Source organism: Carcharhinus amblyrhynchos, chromosome 3 (genome assembly GCF_965287045.1).
Source record: "Carcharhinus amblyrhynchos chromosome 3, sCarAmb.v2.hapA, whole genome shotgun sequence".
Lineage (NCBI taxonomy): Eukaryota > Metazoa > Chordata > Chondrichthyes > Carcharhiniformes > Carcharhinidae > Carcharhinus > Carcharhinus amblyrhynchos.
The window spans coordinates 110,264,950-110,290,677 of record NC_137326.1 but is presented as its reverse complement, the minus strand read 5'-3'; the positions used below and the strand labels follow the sequence as shown (position 1 = coordinate 110,290,677).

At 43.6% G+C, this 25,728-nt stretch overlaps 1 protein-coding gene across 2 annotated transcripts in view; it reads right to left on the bottom strand.

Annotated features, from left to right (window-relative positions):
• Positions 1 to 25,728, bottom strand: part of LOC145341012 (chloride channel protein 2-like) — a 534,390-nt gene that overhangs the window by 407,396 nt on the left and 101,266 nt on the right. The window lies entirely within an intron of this gene.

Below are 25,728 nucleotides of genomic sequence, written 5' to 3'. Positions count from 1 at the left end.
TTCCTACGTTTGCCACAATTCCATCGGTCAGTGGGTTTTCTTCCCCTCACTGTGATCCCCAAATTAACAATGTTACCCATCACTGTTCTTGGTGAAAAGTTCAGGGCTGTTTTTGCAGCCTTGTCCTTTCTTCCAGCTCAGTGTTCATCACCCTTTGGTTAATGGCACTGTAGATCTGGCTGTCCTTGTGAGTCACTAGGAAGTATCTGCCTGCTGCCGAGTGCAAGCATTGAGCCTGCGTCGTTCCACAAGGCCAGCACACATCAAAATATTCAGGCCAGCGTTTACAAGATGCAACCATTCAGCTTCATGGAACGATTACCGGTATGCTCAATGGCAATTTTGATTCGAACAGTCACTTGTTGTTTTTGTTCGATCAAATGCGTAACAAGTTCACCTAAAAGTACAAGATTTACAATCGATTGGCATGCAGCGTACACTTTTCCTCCTGAAAGGACACCTCGGCTCGCTCTGCACTTTACACAGCAAAGCCGAACATGATTTATGTCAAAGAGATTGACAGGACAATCACTGGTCAACAAAATACAAATGAAAAGCAAAATGACGACAAAAAATGAAAAATCGATGAAGCATATTTTTTCAAAAACTAAAATGAGCACAATCATTTTCACTGAAATGGATTGAAAGATATTGCAGCAGTGAAATGTCAATATAGATTAATCCCAGAAAGACATTCTTACTTTTTTTGTAGTAAGGCTGCCAAAGATCTCTCTCAGTTTTATAATATTTGAGTGGTAAATGACAAAATTAAACTAACTTAAAACAGTCCGAGAAACAGCAGTCACATAAACTACTGCACAAGAATGTGCATGATTGATGTTATCCCAGCCAATTAAAATAATAATCTTTATTTTCACATTCGGAAGGATTAGAAATGGCCAATTAAATACCAAACTTTATTTAATACCCATGTAATTGTCTGTTAATACAGATACCTTAATACACAGCAACAGCTAAGCGAGTGAGTTTAAAGTAAAATCAGCACATTATTTCAGCACAACATAGCCTGATCATTCTGTAGCTCCGTCATTAGCCAGGCTGTAGTCTGAAGCTGTCAGTATTAGTCAGCCTCTGTTTTGCAAAGTTGAAGGTAGGAAGGCTTGGTCTACAACATGAGAAGGGCTTTCTCATAGTGAGATGCCCAAACAAACTGACGTGTTCCTTCACAGGTAAATATCCAGCATATATGAAACATTTACAAGGACAAATGAGAGAGCAAAAGCAGAAATGCAGTCACCTGAAGCAGCTGGGACAGGAAGATTCCTTCCCCTTTTTACAAGATTTATCTTGTTTATGTTAGCTGTTTTGTCTTGTAGCTGGTTCCATCGCTCGCTCTTTTCTATCCATTCATCAATCCTCAATCCATGCCAGTATGTTGTGCCCCAGCCTTTGCATTTTGTTTATTAACTTTTTGTGATGGACTTTATCAAAAGTCTTTTGAAAATCCAAATACACCACATCCACTGGTTCCCCTTTATCTATTCTGCCAGTTAGACAAACCCCTGATGGAGTTTTATGAGGGTGTAACAAGTGTCCAGTTATCACATCCTTCATAACAAATTCTAGCGTTTTCCCTAATACTGATGTCAGGCTAACAAGGCTGTAATTCCACTTTTAGTCTCCCCCTCCCTTCTTATACAGCTGGGTTATATGTGCTACCTTGCAATCTGCAGAAACTGTTCCAGAAGCTACAGAATTTTGGATGATGACCAACAATGCATTCACTATCTCTACAGCTGTTTCTTTCAACGCTCTGGGATGTAAATCAACCGGTCCAGGGTATTTAGCACATTTTAGTCCCATTAATTTCTCCACTGCTACTTTTTAAAAATCCTAATTTTTTCAGTTCCTCAGTCTCACTCCACCCTTGGTTCTCTGGTATTAATTAATAATGATGTAGCGATGCCGGCGTTGGATTGGGGTAAAAACAGTAAGAAGTCTGACAACACCAGGTTTAAGTCCAAGCAGTTTAGGTGTTTAGGTTTAGTCCTTCGTCAGGTGAACACCGTTTCCGAAAGCTTGTGGGATTACTATCAAATAAACTGCTTGGACTTAAACCTGGTGTTCTCGGACTGCTTACTACATTAATTAATAGCACAATAGCGAGAAAAGATGTTAGCTCAGAGGATGTGGAATCTGTATGGGTAGGGTGGAGAAACACTAAGGGGCAAAAATGAAAAAGTGGAGGTTGTAAATAGATAACCAAACTGAAGTGATTATGTTGGGAATAGCACTAAACAAAAAACTAGACGCATGCGACAAAGGAACATCTGTAATTAGGGGCGACTTTAACCTGCATTTGGATTGGGCAAATCAAATTAGTTACAAGACTGTAGAAAAGGAATTTCTAGAGTGCATACAAGATGGTTTTCTGGACCAATATGTTAAGGAACCAACTAGAGGACAGGCCATTCTATACATGGTATTGTCTAATGAGAATGAAATAGTTAGGAATGTGGTCATGCGAGACCTCTTGGGGATGAGCGACCATAAATTGTTCATCAAGATGGAGAGTGATGTAATTGACTCATAAGAAATAGGAGCAGGAGTAGGCAATCCAGCCCTTCGAGCCTGCCCCGCCATTCAATAAGATCATGGCTGATCTGAAGTGGCTCAGTTCCACTTTCCCACTTTCTCCCCATAACCCTTAATTCCCTTGTCTATCAGAAACCTATCTACCCGTGACTTAAATATATTCAGCGAGGTAGCCTCCACCACTTCAACGGGCAGAGAATTCCAGAGACTCACCACCCTTTGAGTGAAGAAGTTCCTCCTCAACTCCAATCTAAACTGCATCCACCCCCTTATTTTGAGGCTGTGCCCTCTAGTTCTGCTATCCTTTCTAAGCGGGAAGAATCTCTCTATCTCTACCCTATCTATCCCCTTCATTATCTTATATGTCTCTATAAAATCCCCCCTCAGCCTTCTAAACTCCAAAGAGTACAGATCCAGTCTATTCAATTTCTCCTCACAGGCTAACCCCCTCATCTCCGGTATCAGCCTAGTGAACCTTCTCTGCACTCCCTCCAAGGCCAATATATCCGTGCGCAAATGCGGGGGCCAAAACTACACACAGTACTCTGGTTGTGGCCTCACCAGTGCCCTGTACAGTTGCAGCAAGAACTCCCTGCTTTTATATTCTATCCCCCTCGCTATAAAGGCCAGCATCCCATTAGCCTTCTTGATCACCTGCTGCACCTGCAGACTGTTACAGCAGGAAATTAAGAATTCTACTTATTCCTCAGCATGTAGGTACCAGGATGCTGAAATCCAGTTTTCTTGCAGCAAGTTCCCCTGCCAGTTTTGTCAATTAAACATGACACACAATTCAGTATTGATGTAAAAGGCATATGTCCCCTAAAAACAACTTCAAAAAATGTAAACTAAGTTTAAACCGTAAGGAAGGTGATTTAACATCTATGTTCAATGTTTCATCTCCCTTTATTTATAACGGGGTTTTTTTCTTCTGTTACATAAAACCAACCAAATTAGTGCTATCACTTATTTTTGTTTCGAAGGCTTGGGGTGAGTTCATCCTTGCACTGAAATTTTCAACATCACAGAACAGTGTTCACTCAGCATGAGAACTTTTCCACTTCAATGCTCGCAGAGAATGGGAAAATGTCAATGTACAGCAAAGCCACTACAAGTCAGTTCCTGGCGAACAGTGTGTCAAATCTATTTCAATTCAAGCAGCTAATTACTTCTCGATCGCTTAATTATTGACTAATGAAATTAAAAACCTTTCACAGTCACCACCTCTTGCAGTTTCAATAATGTTTTTTTTTAAAACTTGATTGTGATAGTTGCTGCTGACAGCTTAGATATTCTGCAACCGGCAGGCCAAAGTACCTTTCGAACGGGACGTACAAACGAAGAGATAATCCCTGAACTGGATCTTCTTCATCCTACTAGTTCTCAGCTGGCTCACAGAATCTCTTAAACAAGTAACTTCCCGAAAGCACAGATTAACAGGTCAGGATTAGTGCACAGTTTGCATTGCTTAAAATGGTTTGTACTGTGAAGCAATCAAAAATGACTGGATGAAACCATTTATTTGGAGTGATAAACCTTCAGGGTGGCTACAATCATGACAAGCTTACAAGTTTTTATATTAAAGACAGATCTAAAGATTAGCTGGAGTCTTACCAAGATTTTATACCCTATCTTATTTTTCTCCCCAACGTACTCAATGAACCATATGTTGTCTGTATAGCTCATAAGAAACAATACTTTTCACTATATTCCAATACAAGTGACAATAAAAATCAATTCAATTCAAAGGGTTCAAATGGTGGAGCAAAAAGCATATTCTCTGATTTTCTTATTTTAAAAGAAGATGTAATTCTCCAGCCTTGCCCAGAGCTGGGATTCTCCAGTCCTGCTGCAGAGAATGGAGATTTGTTTGGCTGCCAAATTCTCCATTCTCGCTAATTGCGACGGCAGGGCGAACAACATCGGAGAATTCCAGCCAAGGTTTTACCAGAAGTTGCATGGGTTCCAGTGAACTGAGCTCAGGGTTCGCTTGACGTATGGAGCTCTGTGTTCTCTGATTCAGAGGAGTGCGGATGCTCATTATTATTCTGTACATTCACTCATATTGTTCCAAAAATAGCATCAGTATCACACCAGGATCAACAACAACCTTAATAACCTGGCCAGCTATGAAGGCACAGCTTTTATCAAGGAACACTTTATCCAATCAAAGACAGCTGCAACATGTTACATCACGTACAAAAATAAAAGATTTCAATCACTGATTTACTATCGATGAAGGGCAAAGCGTTGAGGGGTTCACCTTGCTTTTATTCCTTATTCTCACTGTACTTTTCAATACTAGCTGTCTTTTCTGAAAGGCAGAGTACTGATTTCTAAATGTATATTACCAAACAACTAATATTTAAAACCATTCAAATATCAAAAGAGCAAGAAGGTAGCAGTTAAAGTCAAGAGCTTTTTCCTTGTATAGACACTGTTGGCACAATCAACATTGACTCTGGACCCCATGAAGTCTCTATCCACAGATCTCTGAAGGTTGCCACTGAAGTGGATAGAGCCATGAAGAAGGCTTATAGTGTATTGGTGTTTATTAACAGGGGGTTTGAGGTTAAGAGCCGTGTGGTTATGCTGCAACTATACAGGACCTTGGTGAGACCACATTTGGAATATTGTGTGCAGTTCTGATCACCTCGCTATAAGAAGGATGTGGAAGCATTGGAGACAGTGCAGAGGAGATTCACCAAGATGCTGCCTGGTTTGGAGGGTAGGTCTTATGAGGAAAGGTTAAGGGAGCTGGGGCTTTTCTCTTTAGAGCGGAGGAGGATGAGAGGCGACTTAATAGAGGTTTATAAGATGATGAGGAGGATAGATAGAGTGAACATGCAGAGACTATTTCCTCGAGTGGATGTAGCTGTTACTAGAGGGCATAACTGTAAGGTTCATGGTGGGAGATATAGGAGGGATGTCCAAGGTAGATTCTTTACTCAGAGTGGTTGGGGTGTGGTATGCACTGCCTGCTGTGATAATGGAGTTGGACAATTTAGGAACTTTCAAGCGGTTATTGGATAGGCACATGGAGCACACCAGAATGAAAGGGTGTGGGATAACTTGATCTTGGGTTCGGACATAGTTCGGCACAACATCGAGGGCCGAAGGACCTGTACTGTTCTATGTTCTATGCGTCTGGTCAAATATGGGCAATGAGACTTCCTGCCGAGTAGCACTGACCATCCTCCCTCATCAATACCATTTGGAGAAGGCCTTGAGGGCAGCAAGTCCACAAAATGCAATATAGAAAAATAGAAGATAGGAACAGGAGGAGGCCATTTGGCCTTTCCAGCCAGCCCTGCCATTCATTACGATCATGGCTGATTGTCCAGCTCAACAGCCTAATCCTGCTTTTCCCCATAACTTTTGACCTAATTTGTCCCAATGTACTCTGAATGGGGAACTTTACTGCTCATCCTCAGTAGTGGTGCAGTAACACTGTTAGGGACTGAGCTGGCTAGGTCCTGAAGGACACATCCGTCCATCTTGGCCTACAACAAGTGAAGGAAAATTCTATTTGACCTCTTCCGCACCAACACTAGATCACAGGTTGACAGCATTGGTAGGAGTGACCACCACACAATGCTTTTGAGACAAAGTCATGTCTTCACACTGAGGACACATTCTACCTTTCCATCTTATTGAGTAGCACTATCACCACGCTAAATGGGATAGTTTTGAACCATATCTATCTAGCAACTGAAAGGCATGCTGGTTAGGTGCACTGGCCATGCTAAATTCTCTCTCAGTGTACTTAAACAGGAGCTGGCAGTGTGGAATTTTCACAATAACTTCATCGCAGTATTAATGTGAGCTTAATTATGACATAAATAAACTTCAAATTGGGCATCAATGAGATGTTGTGGGCCATCAGCAGCAGAATTCTAGTCAACCAGAACCTCATAGCCCAGCATACCCTCACTCAGTGGGCTAACCCCGGATCAATGAGGAGCAGAGGAGACCATGCCAAAGCAGCACCTGGCATACCAAAATATCAGATGCCAATCTGGTGCACAATTGAGTAACTGACTGGAGGAAGAAGCTCCACAAATATCCTTATCCTCAATGATAAAGGAAAACATCAGTGCAAAAGGCAAGGCTGAAGCATTTGCAACCACCTTCAGTCAGAAGTGCTGAATGGATGATCTATCTCAGAGGTGCCAGTCTTCAGCCAATTCTATTTTGTCCACACGATATTAAGAAATTTTAGAAGGCACTGAATACGGCAAAAGCAGTATTCCAGCCATTGTACCGAAGATCCACACTCCAGATATCATCATGCCAAGCTGTTCCAGTACAGCTGCAACACTGACATCTACCTGACAATGTAGGAAATTGCCCATGCCCCATTCACAAAGAAAACACAATTCTAATCCAGCCAAATATTGTCTGTGTCTACTTTCAGTTAACAGCAAAGTGATGGAAGACGTCGTAAACAGCCATATCAAGATGCACTTACTCAGCAATAATCTGTGTACCAATGTTCAGTTTGGGTTCCACCAAGACAACTTCATCAATGACCCTTGCTCCACCATTCAGTCCAACGTGGGGATGTTCATTTGCTCAATACCATTCACAATTCCTCAGTTACTGAGGAACTTTGCCCACATGCAGCAAGACTGAAACAACCTCCAGGATTGAGCTGATATGTGACAAGTAACACTTATACCACAGAGGTAATGGGCATCTCAAATAGAAGAAATCAAATGACCTCCGTTTGATTTTTAATTATATTACCAGCAATGAATCCTGGGGGGCTACCAGAAAGTGAACTGGACTAGTCATATAAAACTGTGGTTACAAGAATAGGTTACTGGCTGGGAATTCTAGAGTGAGTTGTTCACCTCCTGACTCCCCAAAGCCTGTTCACCATCCGCAAGGCACAATTTAGGAATATGTGATGGAATATTTCTCAATTGCCTAGATATTTACAGCTCCTAAAACACTCAAGCAGCTCAAAACCATCCACAGTAGAGCAGTCCACATCATTAGTATCCCATCCACCATCTTACACATTTATTCCCTCCACCACTGACACACAGTGGCAGCAGGGTGCATCATCTTTAAGGTGCAACTCAACAAGACCCCTTCAACAACCCTTTCCATATCCACAGCCTGTATCATCTAGAAGATGAAGGACAGCTGATGCTTGGGGATACCACCCATACGTTCCGCTCCAAGTTACACACCATCCAGACCTGGCATGTCCTTTCACTGTAGCTGGATCAAAACTCTTACAATTCTGTCCTTTAACACCGATGATGGCTGGAATTTTACTATCCCAGCCTGTCACAGGAATCGGAGCAGGCAAGGGGCAGACAATGGAATGGTCCTTTGTCCTTGGGTGGGATTTTACAGTTTCAGGATGAGCTAGGCCGTAAATTCCCACCCCCAGTTTGTCTTTACCACATCAATAGCAGTGATTGCAGAAGAAAAATGTCTTGAATATTCGGTTTGTTAATAAATACTTTCAAACTGGAAACTTGACTAATGCCGGTAAGTACATTAACACTTAATATTGTTGTAGTAACAACAGTCAGCCAGAGGGTGGCAAGATAGACACAGAATTCAACAGAAGGGAGACAACAAGTTGTTTTGCCCACAGTAAACACATCTGGCGTAAAGAACTGTCAATTTATACAGCTCCTCCTTTAAATGGGCAATACATAACAAAAAAAGGCGTGGATGAGCACTTTCATCACAAAGCACTGTCTACTGTCAGCTCAATTTTTAAAATGCTTAAAAAGCACTAGATGGACTTATTGCATTTAAAAAAATCTTACAATGAATTCTTCACAAGTAAAGCCACAGATGAATTGCAGATCCTACTGGAACTGGTTATGATGTGGAGATGCCAGTGTTGGACTTGGGTGAGCACAGTAAGAAGTCTCACAACACCAGGTTAAAGTCCAACAGGTTTACTTGGTATCACAAGCCACAAGCTTTTGCAGCGCTGCTCCTTCATCAGGTGAGTGGGAGTTCTGATCACAAACAGGGCATATAAAGATACAAATTTAATTTACAAAATAACGGTTGGAATGCGAGTCTTTGCAGGTAATCAAGTCTTAAAGTTTTAGACAACGTGAGTGGAGTGAGGGTTAAATACAGGTTAAAGAGATGTGTATTGTCTCCAGTCGGAACAGTTAGTGAGATTTTGCGAGCCCAGGCAAGTTGTGGGGGTTACACATAGTGCAACATGAATCCAAGATCCCGGTTGAGGCTGTCCTCATGTGTGGGGAACTTGGCTATCAGTCTCTGCTCAGCGATTCTGCAGTCTTCATGACACACAACAACGCAGAACTGTTGAGCAGAAATTGGGTGGCATGGTAGCACAATGGTTAGCACTGCTGCTTCACAACTCCAGGGACCTGGGTTCAGTTCCCAGCTTGGGTCATTGTCTGTGTGGAGTTTGCACATTCTCCTTGTGTCTGTGTGAGTTTCCTCCGGGTGCTCCGGTTTCCTCCCACAGTCCAAAGATGTGCGGGTTAGGTTGATTGGCCAAGCTAAAATTGCCCTTTAGTGTCCTCAGACATGGGTTAGCGGGATTAGTGGGTAATTATGTAGGGATATGTGTTTGAGCCTGGGTGGAATTGTGGTCAGTGCAGACTTGCTGGGCCAAATGGCCTCTTTTTGCAATGTAGAGTTTCTATGATTCTATGAAGACAGCCTCAACTGGGATCTTGGGTTCATGTTGCACTATCTGTAATCCCCACGGCTTGCCTGGACTTGCAAAATCTCACTAACTGTTCTGTCTGGAGACAATACACATCGCTTTAACTTGTGCTTAATCCTCTCTCTACTTATATTTAGACTTATGCTATTAAGACTTGATTACCTGTAAAGACTCGCATTCCAACCATTATCTTGTAAATTGAGTTTGTGTCTATATATGCCCTGTTTGTGGACACAACTCTTCACTCATCCGATGAAGGGATAGTGCTCCAAAAACTTGTGGCTTGTGCTACCAAGTAAACCTGTTGGACTTTAACCTGGTACCATAAGACTTCTTATGGAACTGGCTATAACAGAGAGAAGGTTTTTGAAAGCAAAACTCAACTACTTAAAACGTACATAGAACAATGGCATCCTGCAAATTCGCCTCCCAGCTATCGACTCTGCCCACACTTCCCGCTTCTCAGAAAAGCAGCCAGCATAATCAAGGACTCCACACACTTTGAACATTCTCTCTTCCACGTTTTTCCCGTCAAGAAAAAGATGCAAAAGTCTGAGAACACGTACCAATTGACTCAAGAACAGCTTCTTTGCTGCTACCATCAGACTTTTTGATTTGATTTATTGTTGTCACATGTATTAGTGTACAGTGAAAAATATTGTTTCTTGTGTGCTATACAGACAAAGCACATCATAAATAGCAAAGGAAAGGTGTGGGTGCAGAATCATACAATCCTACTGTGCAGAAGGAGGCCATTCGGCCCATCGAGTTATAGGCCGGTTAGTTTAACGTCTGTTCTGGAAAAATGTTAGAATCCGTGATCAAGGAGAAAATAGCGAGGCACCTTGAGGGGAATTGCTTGATAGAGCAGACGCAGCACGGTTTCGTTAAAGGGAAGTCGTGTCTGACAAATGTATTGGAGTACTATGAGGATGTGTCTAGGGTGGTGGATAGAGGAGAGCTGGTGGATGTGGTGTTTCTTGATTTTCAGAAGGCGTTTGACAAGGTGCCTCACAAGAGGTTATTACAGAAGGTCAGGGGGCATGGAGTTGGGGGTAGGGTGTTAGCGAGGATAGAGGATTGGCTGTCAAATAGGAGGCAGAGAGTGGGGGTCAATGGGTGCTATTCGGATTGGCGGTTGGTGACTAGTGGAGTGCCCCAGGGTTCGGTGCTGGGGCCTCAGCTACTCACCATTTATATAGATGATCTGGAGGAGGGAACCGAGTGTATGGTGTCGAAATTTGCTGATGACACCAAGATTGGTGGAACGGCAAATTGTGCAGAGGGTGTGGAGAGTCTGCAGAAGGATCTAGATAGGCTGGGCAAATGGGCCAGGAACTGGTGAATGGAATTTAAATGTTGGCAAATGTGAGGTTGTCCACTTTGGTAGGAATAATGGTAGGAAGGACTATTACTTACGTGGCGAAAAACTGCAGCAGGCGACGGTGCAGAGGGACCTCGGGGTCCTTGTGCATGAGTCGCAAAAACCCAGCCTGCAGGTGCAGCAGGTGGTCAGGAAGGCGAATGGGATGCTGGCCTTCATAGCGAGGGGGATTGAATATAAAAGTAGGGAGGTCTTGCTGCAGCTGTATAGGGCACTGGTGAGGCCGCAGCTGGAGTACTGTGTGCAGTTTTGGTCGCCGCACTTACGCAAGGATATTTTGGCCTTGGAGGGAGTGTAGAGGAGGTTTACTAAGCTGATTCTGGAGTTGAGGGGGTTGAACTATGAGGAGAGGCTGAATAAACTAGGCTTGTACTCGTTAGAGTTTAGAACTTAAGAACATAAGAAATAGGAGCAGGAGTAGGCCATCTAGCCCTTCGAGCCTGCCCCGCCATTCAATAAGATCATGGCTGATCTGTTGTGGCTCAGTTCCACATTCCCGCCCTCTCCCCATAACCCTTAATCCCCTCTCTTATCAAAAACCCATCAATCCGCGTCTTAAAAATATTTAGCGAGGTAGCCTCCACCACTTCAACGGGCAGAGAATTCCAGAGATTCACCACCCTTTGAGTGAAGAAGTTCCTCCTCAACTCCGTTCTAAACCGCCCCCCCCACTTTATCTTGAGGCTGTGCCCCCTAGTCCTACTATCCTTTCTGAGCGGGAAGAGTCTCTCCACCTCTATCCTATCCATCCCATTCATCATCTTATACGTCTCAATGAGATCTCCCCTCATTCTTCTAAACTCTAACGAGTACAAGCCTAGTTTATTCAGCCTCTCCTCATAGCTCAACCCCCTCAACTCCGGCATCAGCCTAGTAAACCTCCTCTGCACTCCCTCCAAGGCCAAAATATCCTTGCGTAAGTACGGTGCCCAAAACTGCACACAGTACTCCAGCTGCGGCCTCACCAATGCCCTATACAGCCGCAGCAAGACCTCCCTACTTTTATATTCAATCCCCCTCGCTATGAAGGCCAGCATCCCATTCGCCTTCCTGACCACCTGCTGCACCTGCAAGCTGGGTTTTTTCAACTCATGCACAAGGACCCCGAGGTCCCTCTGCACCGTCGCCTGCTGCAGTTTTTCGACACGCAAGTAATAGTCCTTCCTACCATTATTCCTACCAAAGTGGACCACCTCGCACTTGCCAACATTGAATTCCATTTGCCATTTCCTGGCCCATTTGCCCAGCCTATCTAGATCCTTCTGTAGAAGAATGAGGGGAGATCTCATTGAGACGTATAAGATGTTGAATGGGATGGATAGGATAGAGGTGGAGAGGCTCTTCCCGCTCGGAAAGGGCAGTAGGACTAGAGGGCACAGCCTCCAGATAAAGGGGGTTCAGAACGGAGTTGAGGAGGAACTTCTTCACTCAAAGGGTGGTGAACCTCTGGAATTCTCTGCCCGTTGAAGTGGTGGAGGCTGCCTCGCTAAATATTTTTAAGACGCGAGTTGATAGGTTTTTGATAGGCAAGGGGATTAAGGGTTATGGGGAGAGGGCGGGAATGTGGAACTGAGCCAAGACAGATCAGCCATGATCTTATTGAATGGCGGGGCAGGCTCGAGGGGCTAGATGGTCTACTCCTGCTCCTATTTCTTATGTTCTTATGAGTTTGCACTGACCACAATCCTGCCCAAGTCCTATCCCCATAATCCCATGCATTTACCCTAGCTAGTCCCCTTGATACTAAGGGGCAATGTAGCATGTCCAATCCACCTAACCCGCACATCTTTGGACTGTGGGAAGAAACCGGAGCACCCGGAGGAAACCCACACAAACACGGAGATTGCACAAATTCCATACTGACAGTGACTCGAGCTGGGATTCGAACCCGGGTCCCTGGCACTATGAGGCAACAGTGCTAACCACTGTGCTGCCCATGTCCTGTGAATGTAGTGTTACAGTCATTGCTAGAGTGTAAAGAAAGATCAACTTAATACAAGGTAGGCCAATTCAATGTGTGCGTCCCAGAGTAAGAGGAAAGAAATCTGGTGAACTTGTAATCACCCTATATTTTCTAACCTACACTTAGGATAATAACTAACTTTTATGGTATGGATCGTGCAAGTGTGAACATCAAAGAACAGAGCCAGCTACTCAATAAAGCATGTCCATTTATTATCCTCCTTTATTGATGAGTTTGTTTTCAGGGTTACAAGCTTAACTTGCATGCAAAAGTTCAACGAGTGCAAGAACATATACAAATGCACTGACGTTTGTTATGATTCTTGGCCAGACCCCAGGATGCGGGGGAGATCTCGTTAGGAACCAACAATGCTTTGTTTAAGGTAGACAAAGTTGCAGATTCAAGATGCTTAACAAGCAAATAAAGCCACAAGATTCCACAGGTTTGGAACAAACAGAAATAAACAGGTTCATAGAAACCAGAAGCAGGAGTAGGCCATTTGGCCCTTCGAGCCTGCTCTGCCATTCATTTTGATCATGCCTGATCATTAAATTCAACATCCTGATTTCCCCCTTCCCCCCCATATCCCTTGATCCTTTTAGCCCCAAGAGCTATGTCTAATCTCTTCTTGAAATCAGACAACATACTGGCCTCAACTATATTCTGTGACAGTGAATTCCACACATTCACCACCCACTGTCTGGGTGAAGAAATTTCTCCTCGCCTCAGTTCGAAAAGGTTTATCCCTTATCCTCAAACTATGACCCCCCTTGTTCTGGACTCCCCCACCATTGGGAACATCCTTTCTGAACCTACCCTGTCTAATCCTGTCAGTTCCTATGAGATCCCCATTCTAAACTCTAGTGAATATAATCCTAACTGATTTAGTCTCCCCTCATATGACAGACCAGTCATCCCAGGAATCAGCCTCCTACTTTCACTGTTCTTCCTCTATAGCAAGGACATTCTTCCTCAGATAAAGTTCAGAAAGATAAAACAACATGCAACATCAACCTTATACTCTAGCATGAGGGGTAGTTAATAAGTATATTTGAATTAACAAAAAAAAATGTGGTCATGCACACCAAACTACACAATAGATAACATGTGCAACCAAAACAGATTTCATCGATTTCTCAACGTCCCACCCAGTCATTTGTCACATTGTGACATCATCTATTCAGTCATGTGGTGTGTGCAACCACATTTTTCCCATCAATTTACATCTACCTCATAACTGCTCTGAATGCTACAGCATAAGATAGTTATTGTTCTTTCTTTCTGAGCCTGTTTATATTTTTGTTTGTTCCAAACAAGTGGAATCTTGTGGCTTTATTCACTTACTAAGTGCCTTGATTCTCAAACTTCATCTCTTTTGTGAAAACTCATGAGAGACAGGAAGTGGTAGTGGGGATTTCCCATCTCTACTTCTGAAGATCTCACCTTGGAATTCCCCTCAAGGGTCACTCCTACTTGTAGGTCTCTAACAATAATCTACTTTCGAAGTTTCATTCTCACCTTCTGAGATTCTTTTCCCCTAGATCTCGGAGTAGACTCCAGTTTCACCTTTCAGATCTTTGGCCAAGCTGCATGGACCACCATTCGACTACCTTCTTGGATTTTTAGGGCTCTTCTTGTGCCCACTTCACTTAAAAGTCTGCTCCTTGCAGCCTATCATTCTGCTTTTTTCTTTAATTTCACTTAACAGAATCTCTCCTTGCCCTCCCCACCACCCCCTTCCCTGGTATGGGACCTTCTCCATGTCCCCTTGCAATGTCCTGCTCCCTGGGACACTCACTATGATGGCACTCCCTATTAGATCATCCAACTTGCCTCTTTGCTTGGTTTTCTCTTTTTCCTTCTGCCCAGCCTGAAGAATGAAAGAAACCTGAACCACACTTGTGGCCATTGCACAACAGGCCCCAGGTTAGTCAGAAACCTGGTTCCTGACCTATGAATTAAGGAAGGTAATTAATTGAATTTCATCACACATTTTGTTTGCTTCTCCCATTGTCCAAATGCAGAGGATGAAGAGTTGCCACCTGGATAACTGAAAATGACCTGATTAGGTTCACCCCGGTGTAATACGGAAAAGCCAAATGTAATCTCATACAAATACTCGACTTAGGAAGAGAGCCTGGATAAATTGGATTTATCCTCCTCAGAGCAAAGGAAGGTCAGTGACAATGTAATACATGTGTTTAAAAAGATGAGTTATAGAATCATTGAATCCTACAGTGCAGAAGGAGGCCATTTGGCCCATCGAGTCCACATCAACAACAATCCCACTCGGGCCCTATCCCCATAACCCCATGCATTTACCCTAGCTAGTCCCCCTAACACTAAAGGGCAATTTAGCATGGCCAATCATCTAATGTGCACATCTTTGGATTGTGGGAGGAAACTAGAACACACAAAGGAAACTCACACAGACAGAGAATATGTCCAAACTCCACACAGTGAGGAATTGAACCTAGGTCCCTGGTGCTGTGAGGCAGCAATGCTAACCACTCTGCTGTGAAACTGTTTGTATTGTCAGAAACCAGAGAACAGAGATAACGAACTGGCTAAAAAGAACAAACCAAAGGGAGGATGAGAATGTTTTTAAAAGTTTTTTTTTAAGTTTATTAATGTCACAAGTAGGTTTACATTAACACTACAATGAAGTCACTGAAAATCCCCTAGTTGCCACTCCCCGCACCTGTTTGGGTACATTGAGGGAGAATTTATCATGGCCAATGCATAGCAATAATCTTCACATCATTCAGACTGGAGGAAACTGGAGCTCCCGGAGGAAACCCATGCAGACACAGGGAGAACGTGCAAACTCCATACAGACAGCCACCCAAGCCGGGAATCAAACCTGCGTCCCTGGTGCTGAGACAGCAGTGCTAACACTTTAGGCTGTAAGTTGGGCTGATCTGGAATTCACTGTATGAAAGGGCATAGAAACAGATTCAAGAACAACCTTTGAACAGAAATTGAATATATACATGAAAAGGAGCAATGTAGGAAAAGGGCAGCGTGTGTGACTCATTGATAGTTCTTTCAAATTGCCAGCACAGGCATCATAGGCTGAACTGCACTCTTCTGTGCTGTAGGATTCTAGGGATCCTGTTTCTAAATGATCAAAATCAATTCAAAACTTCTAAGTAGATTGCCATGACTTGTTCAACTAAGCAAGTGCAGCAGACATAAAACAGTAATTAGTTTTGTGGATTTGACAGATAATTATATACCTGATGCACATCAGATTCTACAGAAGTCAGATCAGGGTTGAGTGAGGTCAGGTCAATTCTAGTCAGATCGGCTGTTAGAAGTCAATAGCAGCCAAATTTGCATTCCCAATGGGACTCAGTTTAACAATGGGCTACAGCCACACCTTTCTAAATCAATCACATTCTTCAAAGTTTAGCAAATGGTGTCCTCAGTCAAAGTCTATTTTTTTAAGTTCATTCATGGGATGTGGGTTTCGTTGGCTAGGGATTTATTTATTGCACATTCCTAATTGCCCTCAAAAAAGTGGCAGAAACCAACATCATGGGTCGTTCCTACAGAGTCCATCCACTTCCTTGAACATTATCTTAAGTTGCCTCTTGAACCGCTGCAGCCTCTGTGTTGTAGGTACATCCACAGGGAGGAAGCCTCAGGATTTTGACGCAGTGACAGTGAAGGATCCACAAAATCCTGATTTCCAAGTCAAACTTGTTACTGCTGGCATGTGTCTGCTGCCCTCGGCCTTCCAGTAGGCAGTGGGTTTGGATGGCGCTGCCTAAACTTATTACATAGTTAAAAATTACATAATTTAACAGCAGTTCTTTGTCCAAATCTCTGAAGTGCCCTTTGCTATTTCAGTTTATTTTTGCACACTTTTAAATTGGATGTATGAAGTAGGATGAGCAAATTAAGGTTCTTGAGTTGTGTGAAAACAATGTCATTCCAGGCGCCTTCCGAAAGGCCAGCTGGTTTCCATCTAACAATACAAATTAATTTAGATAGCATAAAAACTTTAGAGGCAAAATAATGTGTGACCACCATCCTGACCTGGGTGACAGCATAAAGAGAAATTTTTGTCCAAGTGCGAAACTATTGCAGCAAAGTCTCAATGCTCTACCTTCCTACAAGTTGAATAACACAATGATGAATTCAGACACATTTTCAGTGTCTTCATTCAGCACTAAGTAAAACTCAACCAAACAAGTTTTTTTAATGGCAATTCTAGGTTAAAAATCACTATATAATGTTACCCTTAAATACTGCTGGAAACATATTGGATAGTTATCTTCTACAGTTAATTCTAATAGCCAATATTTGACAAGCATGATAATAATTTAGTTTTTTTAATTATCATTAATCAAATGGGTTTAAACCACAAGTTTATTATTCACCGCAGAGAAACTGAAATCGCCGGAAAAGCAACAGGAAAACCTCTATTAGGAGGTCCTTCTCATTACTTTTTAAACTCATGTTCGATGCAAAGGTCTGCTTCCATAAACAAGAACATGCTTCCTGTCAACCGAGACTTGGCTTTGAGTGCAAAGCATGTGGAATAGCAGGTCTGTGGCTAAACAATGAAGTTGCTTACCACTAAGATAGGTGCTGGAAAAGGCATGGGTTACACATGGTATACTTCTCAGTATCAGTGGAAATCAACACACCCATAGGCCAGTTCAAACAAAACTGTTTCAACTGAAAAAACAAATGGCTTAACTCGTCCATTAGTGCAGTAATTCATGACTTAAAAACTAAAAAAGTCTAACTAGTGTCATAAGTGACATCCTTGGTGGCTGTGGCCAAGGCATATCTTTGTCCTCCTTGATTTCTCTGCAGTCTTTAGCATGGTCAACCATTCTCCCCTAGTTTTATAGCATGGTCAACCATTCTCCCCCATTCTTCTCTTTCTATATCAGCAGGATTGCCCTCACTTATTTTCACTCTCACCAATCCATTTGTAGCTGTGTTGAGCAATGGGATGTCTTCCTCTCCATTTCTCCTGGGACCTCTCTAACCTCAAGTCTTTTGGTTAACCTGCTGTTGCACACCTCCGCAAAGCGTTTTTGGGTGTTTTGGTGATAATTAAATCCAGATTGTTGTTAATGGATAATCATAATGGTCTCTTCCAATTGGGAAAAATTGATTCTCAGTCAGTCATGTGCAGCTAGTTGACTTTTAAAGTATCATCTCCCTCGTGGCTACCATGCAGAAACCTGGCAGGTCCGCGAGCCATTCCTTTATTTATCAAATCTCATGATTTATTTGGAATTACTTTCCTCACCAGCACATTGCTTTCAATGTGATCAGGACTCCCAATTATTCACAAACCTTAAAAAGGATGCACTGCATGACCATCCCTATTCCTAGATCTGTAGGTAGCCAACAGCATACTTGCCTGGTGGCTGAGAGTTCCCAGTCAACCATGAGCTTCATTTGTTCTCAAATTTGAAATCAGAGAAAACACAGCATTACATTTTACATGATGACCATGGGCAGACAGAGGCTGCTTTAATATTGAAATATTAAAGTCCTGTGGTACAATTGGGACCACAATATGATTTTAATTGATAATCCCATCAGTCACGCAGCGTTAAACTCACTATTTAACGTGGTGACAAGCAGCCTCTGGCCAGAAAAGCAGGGAAAATTCAATTTTGCTATGTTCCCTTGCAGGTTCTCTTTCTGTAACCACAAATGATCTCCTATTCTCATCCTGTATGAAGTCCAAGGGTAGGATTTTCCAGCCATTCAGGCCGCAGGATCTTCTGGTCCTGCCAATGACACACCCCTGCTGTGGGTTACCCAGCAGCTGTGGATGCATTCAACAGGAAACACTTTTGACAACGGCAGGACCGGAAGATCACACCACTGGCCGATGGCACGTGGCGGGATGCATGGAAAATCCTACTCCAATGAGCAGCACGATGGCACAGTGGTTAGCCCTGCCGCCTCTCAGAGCCTGAGACCAGGTTCAATTCCAGCCTGGGGTCACTGTCTGTCTGTATATTCTCAGTGTCTGCGTGGATTTCCTCCCGGTGCTCTGGTTTCCTCCCAAGGTCCAAAGATGTGTGAGTTAGGTGCATTGGCCGTGCTAAATTGACCTAATATCATTGGAACTAGCAGGCTGAATACATGGGGTTACAGGGATAGGGCCTGGGTGGGACTGTGGTGGGTGCAGACGATGGGCCGAATGGCCTCTGTGGGGATTTTATGATTTTAAGAGTCAGAACCCATACCTGCAACCTAAAACAGTTAATAAACTCTGTAAACACCCAGGCACAGTTACATAGCCTGAGGAGACAGAGGAGTGCTGAAGAAGACGTGAATAATTTGCCGGGTGTTAGCGATGGAAAGGTGGTAGGACTGGAGGGTCTCAATGACATTATTGTTACTAGAGAGGCGGTGCTCGACAGACTGGAGGGACTGATTGTGGACAAGTCCCCGGGACCAGATGGAATGCATCCGAGGGTTCTGAAAGAAATGGCGGAGGTGGTAGTGGATGCCTTGGTGGTTATTTTCCAAACGTTGCTGGATTCCGGGGAAGTGCCGGAAGATTGGAAAACGGCTAATGTTACGCCGTTGTTTAAGAAGGGTGCCAGGCAAAAGGCAGGGAATTATAGGCCGGTTAGTTTAACGTCTGTTGTAGGTAAAATGTTAGAATCCGTCATCAAGGAGGAAATAGTGAAGCATCTTGAGGGGAATTGCTTGATAGAGCAGACGCAGCACAGTTTCGTTAAGGGGAAGTCGTGTCTGACAAATTTATTGGAGTTCTATGAGGATGTGTCTAGGGCGGTGGATAGAGGAGAGCCGGTGGATGTGGTCTTTCTTGATTTTCAGAAGGCATTTGACAAGGTACCTCACAAGAGGTTATTACAGAAGGTCAGGGAACATGGAGTTGGGGGTAGGGTGTTAGCGTGGATAGAGGATTGGTTGTCAAATAGGAGGCAGAGAGTGGGGGTTAATGGGTGCTGTTCGGATTGGCGGATGGTGACTAGTGAAGTGCCCCAGGGGTCGGTGCTGGGGCCTCAGCTATTTACCATTTATATAGATGATCTGGAGGAGGGAATCGAGTGTATGGTGTCGAAATTTGCTGATGACACCAAGATTGGTGGAACGGCAAATTGCGCGGAGGGTGTGGAGAGTCTGCAGAAGGATCAAGATAGGCTGGGCGAATGGGCCAGGAAATGGCAAATGGAATTTAATGTTGACAAGTGCGAGGTGGTCCACTTTGGTAGGAATAATGGTAGGAAGGACTATTACTTATGTGGCGAAAAACTGCAGCAGGCGACGGTGCAGAGGGACCTCGGGGTCCTTGTGCATGAGTCGCAAAAACCCAGCCTGCAGGTGCAGCAGGTGGTCAGGAAGGCTAATGGGATGCTGGCCTTCATAGCGAGGGGGATTGAATATAAAAGTAGGGAGGTCTTGCTGCAGCTGTATAGGGCATTGGTGAGGCCACAGCTGGAGTACTGTGTGCAGTTTTGGTCGCCGTACTTACGCAAGGATATTTTGGCCTTGAAGGGAGTGCAGAGGAGGTTTACTAGGCTGATGCCGGAGTTGAGGGGGTTGAGCTATGAGGAGAGGCTGAATAAACTAGGCTTGTACTCGTTAGAGTTTAGAAGAATGAGGGGAGATCTCATTGGGACATATAAGATGATGAATGGGATGGATAGGATAGAGGTGGAGAGACTCTTCCCGCTCAGAAAGGACAGTAGGACTAGGGGGCACAGCCTCAAGATAAAGGGGGGGCGGTTTAGAACGGAGTTGAGGTGGAACTTCTTCACTCAAAGGGTGGTGAATCTCTGGAATTCTCTGCCCGTTGAGGTGGTGGAGGCTGCCTCGCTAAATATTTTTAAGACGCGGGTTGATGGGTTTTTGATAAGCGAGGGGATTAAGGGTTATGGGGAGAGGGCGGGAATGTGGAACTGAGCCACGACAGATCAGCTATGATCTTACTGAATGGTGGGGCAGGCTCGAAGGGCTAGATGGCCTACTCCTGCTCCTATTTCTTATGTTCTTATGTATGCATTCAAGGAATGAAGATGACCTTACAGATATCCAGGACTAATCTGTCTCCTATGCTAAGTACACCTCACATAACTTAGGAATGCATAAAATCTATTCTCTGGCAGTTCTTTGGGATTGAGAATGATGCGTTTCCACTCTCAGTGCCAGGGACCCAGGTTCGATTGTAGCCTTGGGTCAGTGTGTGTGGGAAGTTTGCACGGGTTTCCCCTGGGTGCTTTCTTCTGGGTTTTCCAGTTTCATCCTACAGTCCAAAAGTGTGTAGGTTAGGTGGATTACCCCTCAGTATCTAAAGATGCATCGGTTAGAAGGATTAGTGAGGTAAATGCATGGTTACATGGATAGGGTGGAGGGGAGGAACTGAGTAAGATACTCTGTCAGAGAGTTGGTGCAGACTTGATGGGCTGAATGGCCTCCTCCTGTGGGGTCTCTATGCTTCTATAATTCAATAGTTGAGATAGCTGATAAGTCCAATGCATGATCTGCTGTCCCTGCTCCATGCAGGGCAGGAGGTATTTGAAAGGACTGGGTAGATGAGTGGTTGGGATATTTGGGAACTCTCCCTTAAGATTCAACTTTCCCTCTGCGTGCTCCCAATGTAGTCTCTTCTTTGACACCTTCCTGAATATGTCTTCTCCACTTTCAGTGGTCAGAAGCAGGGATTCCCATGAGTCAACAGGGTGTTTAATTTCTTCAGGGGTGCATTGAAGACATCCCTCTTGCCATTACTGAGTCATGAGCAGAACAGTTGTATCATGCAGTCTGGTGAGAGGCACATCAACAACATGTCTACCCAGCAGCATTGGTTTGAGTGATGAGGGCCTTAGTGCTGTAGCTTGGGAGAGGATGCTGCTGTTGGACCACCTTTCCTGCTAGATTTGGAACATCACATGAAGGCACCAATAGTGATATTTCTCCAGTGCTTTGAGGTGCCTGCTGTAGGTTGTTCAAGTCTACAAAGGACATAAGAGTGGAAGGATCACTGATGCCTGGTGAACTATGACTCTTGGTCTTGGTTTCGAGATCCTGGTCCTCAAATACTCTTTTCCTCAGTCAGCTGAAGGCTGGTACATTGAGGGTGATGATAAATTTCATCTATAACTGGTTTCATTGAGAGGTGCCTCCTAACATATGGAAAGTGATCCACATTTTTCAATACCTCACCATTCATCTTAATTGGTGAAGGGACATGCTGTGTTATGGGAGCTGGTTGGAAGAGGATCCTTAGTTTTCTGGATGTTTAGTGAAAGGCCCATTTCGTCATGATGTTTCAAAGGAGGAGGTAACAATGATGTGGAGTTCAGTTTCTAAGTGCACGCACAAATATTACTTGCATGTTGAAAGAAACAATTGTGCTAAACATAATAAGGAATGTGGACCGAGTTAGCTGAAGTGACTGGGAAAGGAGCTTAGCAAATAAAAGACAACTGACCAGCAATGGCAGACTCTTGTGAAAAATAGTTCACCACTCTCAGAGGGCAGTGAATCTGGGAATTCTTTACCACAGAGAGCTGTAGAGACTGGGTCATTCTGGATAATATTTTCCTTCAATCACCATCACAATGTCTAATCATCATCACATTTCTGTTTGTGGAAATTGACTGTATGCTAAATTGGCCACATTTCCTACATTACAATAAAGTTCCTAGAACTATGAAGTATTTTCACTATAAAGCACTTCGAAACATCTGATGGTCATGAAAGGTGCTATATAAATGCAAGTCTTTTTTGCTTTCTTTCTCATCCCCAGCAGCCATTCTCAAATATTCCTAGTGCAATGTAAAACTAGAATGTGTCTTGACAGCAGTTTGCAAACCGAGCACAGACTTGTGCAATCATTTTGTTTTAATCACATGCAAGCTGCATATTAATTGGGAGAAGTTGCCTGGTGCTTACAAAACCTCCTAAGCTAATCTTGAGCGGGAGAACAGTATAGCACCAGACATAAGTCTGAACCCTAAGTCATCTTCACTTTGAATCAGGAAGATGGTGTACAAATCCACCATGATATAAAGAATGCACTAATCACCTCTTTGACACAGTTGTGGAGGACCAGCTGCAAGATGTGCAAAATATTCCCTGCTCTAGATAGCTCCAAAGGTGAAGTCGAATGGGACAACTGTCCCCATTACATCCACTGGTGTGGGTTAAGCCCTGGGCACAGCGGCAGGTTGTCATGGGCAGAAACAATCTGTTTTGACAATAATAGCATATTCAAACAGATCATGGAAAGCCACCCCTGGCCTATGGACACTATCGGTTGAGTAGGGCACCCTGAGATTTGGACCTCAGCTGCTGCTTTTGCAGACGCCCAGCAGCATCTTTTCTTGCATGTGAAAGCCTCCCGCCATCCTTGCTGCAGTCTCACAGCTGTGGTCGCCTACTCATTGTTGGGATCTCGCCAAAGTCCTCAGAATTACCTCAAATCATATTTCATCTACACTTAGCACTGCTGTCTCACAGCACCAGGGACCCGGGCTCAATTCCTGGCTTTGGTCACTGTCTGTGTGGAGTTTGCACATTCTCCCCTTGTTTGCGTGGGTTTCCTCCGGGTGCTCCGGTTTCCTCCCAAAGTCTGAAAGAAGTGCTGGTTAGGCAAGTTGGCCATGATAAATTCTATCCTGTATTTCTCTTCTCTTCAGTGCACCTGAACAGGCGCTGGAGTGTGGCGACTAGGGGATTTTCACAATAGCTTCATTGCAGTGTTAAAGTAAGCCTTACTTGTGACGGCAATAAATAAACTTTAAAAACTTTAAATTTCTTCATGGGGACTAGTTGTACTTCCAGCAATGGCCACTACTATTTTTTGATGCTGCTAGGACAAAAGAGCAAGACTTGGGACAACGGTCCCAAGCAAGAGCAAGACTTCCTCCCTAAAGGTGACTGGTTTTTAAAAAAAATTTTTTAATTCCAATTAAATCCAATCAAGTCCAATTCAGAGTCCCAACATGTTGAGACATTCCCGATCCAAGCTGACAAGACAGGGCTCTCACCTCCTGTCTTGGGCTTGATCTACATGATCCAAGCTGATTGGAGTAGGTATAGCTCTTCCTCCAAGGCTTGATCTCATTTGCATCTTAGCCAAAAGGCCAAGATGCCACTTTTAAAAATTGCTTCAAATGAAGCTAAAATGTAACCTAATGACTTCAAGCAAGCACAGCAAGTCGATACTGCACTTGATCTTAGCCAAAAGGCCTTAATGGTGACTGATTCTTAATGATACAAGGCATTCAGAACTTAACATCACTGTGGGGTAGCCGGATTTCTGGTCAGCAGAGTGTTGACCAGCTTTTCGGTGGGTGGGAGGTAAGAATCCGCTGCCCCTTCCCACCTGCCACCCCAGGTTATGAATAGGAGGTGGACTAAACACTAATTTGATGGTATTTCAGCTGCATTAACAGATCTATCCCTTGTTATCAGACATGTTTACAAGTAATTTTTAAAAATATTCCGCCGTAAAATGCTGTCCGATTGCACTGGTTCATGACAGATTTTATGTTTGCTGATTTGTAAATGAGTTTGAACTCCTGTCAAGAAAAGTCAGTGTTTAAATTTAAGACTTTCATGCCTGCAGTTTGCATCCAGATTGCAACAGCAGTAATTCAGGAGTAATACATTGGATATAAAGCACTTTGTTTTTCATGACCATTAGACATCCCAAAAATGTAAGTCTTCCTTTTTGACTTTCAGATTGCCAATTGCACTCAAAGCAAAAACTCTATCCTTCATTTGCTATCTTATCCGCCACCTAGGCTGTTGTTGAGCTGCAGGCAAAACTTGCCATGGAAAAAGTCAGGGGGCTCTAGAAAGCAGTTGAGGCACAGATTGAAACTCACGCTAGTGAATGGTTAGCAGAAATGTTGATGCCAGGGCATCATAAAATCAAAAAAAAAAATTCTGTAGGTTTAGGAGAAAATAATGAATGACAGCATGAAGACGTATGTGTACAGAAATCACAGCGTGAAGCGGGAAATATTCTCTCCCACTCAACAGGGATTGTCCCATCCTTCCGGTTTGGATTTCCTGGATTATCAATTAACATTCACAGTGGATGGATAAATCACTTTCCTTCCTTTTCCACTTCCTTTATGCAAAGAAAATGGTCCAGGGCCAGATTAAACAAAACGTACATTTCCACCCCCCCCCCAAACATCCACTGATATTGCATCAGAAAGTTCTATATTATTTTAAATGCTGCAGCTTGGTTTTCTGGCTTGAGACAGGAAGCTGCTTAGAAACAGGGTGAATGTTCCTGCAGTAAAGAGTTTGTATTATCATGTTAAACTCAGGTAAGACAAAAAAAATCAAATCATTCATACATTCTGCCCGATAAAGTCATTGTGTGTGGTGCTCTTCACCACAGTCTAATTGCTGAAAGACCTGTGCTAGAGTGGGACACCCCCCACGCCAAACACTTTCTTCTTAATCATGAAACCCGCATATAATGAAAAGACACAACAATCAGTCTTTGTCCATGATGCTTTTCTAAAAATAAATATTCAACACACGGTCATTGCCTAATCCACTCAATTAAATATTCTGGAAACCAGCAGTTCAGATTAGTTGCATTTTTAAAGTTTACTTATCAGTGTCAGAAGTAGGCTTACATTAAAACTGCAATGAAGTTACTGTGAAAATCCCCTAGTTGCCATACTCCAGCGCCTGTTCGGGTACACGGAGGGAGAATTTAGCATAGCCAATGCACCAAACCAGCACGTCTTTTGGACTGTGGGAGGAAGCCAAAGCACCCGGAGGAAACCCACGCAGTCACGGGGAGAACATGCAGGCTCCACATAGACAGTGACCCAATCCGCGAATTGCTGTGTTATATGGCTATCAAGCCAGTCTCCCACGATTGACTGTCGACACTTTCCACTGCCTCGGAAAAGCAGCCAGCATAATTAAGGACCCCAGGCACCCCAAACATACTCTCTTCCACCTTCCATCGGGAAGGAGATACAAACGTCTGAGGTCACATACCAACCAACTCAAGAACAGCTGCTTCCCTGCTGCCATCAGACTTTTGAATGGACCTACCTCGCACTAAGTTGATTTTTCTTTACACCCTAACTATGACTATAACACTACATTGTGCACCCTCTTCTTTCCTACGTACAGTATGCT